This window comes from Propithecus coquereli, unplaced genomic scaffold, assembly GCF_000956105.1.
Source record: "Propithecus coquereli isolate 6110/MARCELLA unplaced genomic scaffold, Pcoq_1.0 Scaffold186, whole genome shotgun sequence".
Lineage (NCBI taxonomy): Eukaryota > Metazoa > Chordata > Mammalia > Primates > Indriidae > Propithecus > Propithecus coquereli.
The window spans coordinates 3,366,441-3,368,057 of NW_012143412.1; the positions used below are offsets into that span (position 1 = coordinate 3,366,441).

At 35.3% G+C, this 1,617-nt stretch overlaps 1 protein-coding gene across 1 annotated transcript in view; it reads left to right on the plus strand.

Moving 5' to 3' along the window:
* The window catches only part of TRIM24 (tripartite motif containing 24), a 178,982-nt gene that overhangs the window by 174,136 nt on the left and 3,229 nt on the right, over window positions 1–1,617 (plus strand). The gene's annotated exons all lie outside the window — the stretch shown is intronic.

Here is a 1,617-nt window from a genome sequence, read left to right on the forward strand (position 1 = left end):
AGCCAGAATGTCTACTAATGTACCCACACTGTTACTATTATATTCAATGCCATATTAATCTTTTAAAACAGTATTTCTGTTTCATCTCAACTATCTTTGGCTGAATGAAAGGCAGTTGAGAACTATCTTGTAATCATACATAATATAATTATCATGTTAAATGTCTTGGGTTTCTCAGTAGCGCTTTTGTAATGGTCTTCAGATTGTGACCTTATTAACAAGTGCTTGTGTGCCCAGGTGGATCCCAGCTAAGTCGTCCTTAAATTCTGTTCTAATAGAAGTAAACTATAAGACAAGTCTAATTATACCCTACACTCATTTAGAGAACATCCCTCAAAAATAGTATGATTCCAGCAACCTTGACCTAAATTTATGCACACCAATGTGGACCTCTGACCAAAAACTGTGGGAGATTGCCCTTTGGATTTGGTACCTAAAGCCCAGTATTACAGCTGAAAGACCCCCCCATTGCTGAATGTGACCACACCTTTGGCCAGGGCTTGTGAATTAGCAGACCATGTGGGAGCTAGGATTTACTCAGTTCCAACTCATTGACAGTTTTCTGAGGTCCAAGCACCTGACTTTCTGGTAGTAAAGAAACCCAAGCACACAGCCAGTGATTTATGGCTATGGCAGAAATATAATGGACTGAGATATACCATATTAAATGCAAAATATCTAACATCTAGCAATGCATTCATTTTGTCTTTTGAATTAACATGCCCTGCTTATCATTTCTGAATGGAGGGGTAGGAGAGTGGAAGGTGTTAAAAGAAAAACATCCTCTTTCCATGGTAGTTTTACCTGCTTTTCCAAGCTAAATAGTAGGTTTTACATTTTACTACCACATGGTAGTATATAGTATAATTAAGGAGTGATTTCAAAAAGGTCCACAATCAAAAGGGTGAGTATATAGCTCCTTGTTCCATTTATGAATTTGCATTTCAAAGTCTTATGCCGTTAAAGTACTTAACTTTTAAATTTGAGTTCTGTGGAGAGACAATGCCAGAAACTTTTGCTGAGGCCTAATCCAAATTAATGTGAATCCCAAAAGTAAGTTGCTGCATGTGAAGGAAAGGTTTTTAGGTTTAAATTGAAGATGTACTCATTTTCTGTTGATCTGTATTCATTATGAATGAGAGAAATCTGATCTGATTGGCCATTGAAATTATGGGAGTGACCATGAGTTCAGCCATCTAATTTCTTACTGAAATCGAGCTCCTCCTTTGAAATAACCATGTACATATTTGTTAAAGTATTTTATAGCCCCATGTAAATAATTGATGTCTTTTTACATTTATTGTACCTTCATCTTGGATGTGAATTTACTGTCATAATTCACATGCTGGTTACTCATGTTCCTAAGTGAAACTAATGCTAGCCAGTCATATCACAGATTTTTCTTCATGAAGGTTTTGCTTATTGTGAAGAATATCTGAGGCAGTAGTCTTTTTTGTTATTAATTTTGGGGGCAGACTGGTGCTTTGATTTTAATAAAAATTAACTTTGGATTCTTACTGTGAATATTTTACCACAAGTATTTAATGGAAAAATTACTAAATGTTATCTCAGTAGAGTGTTAACTAGTTAATTCTTCCTTCATTACTACATTTGTGT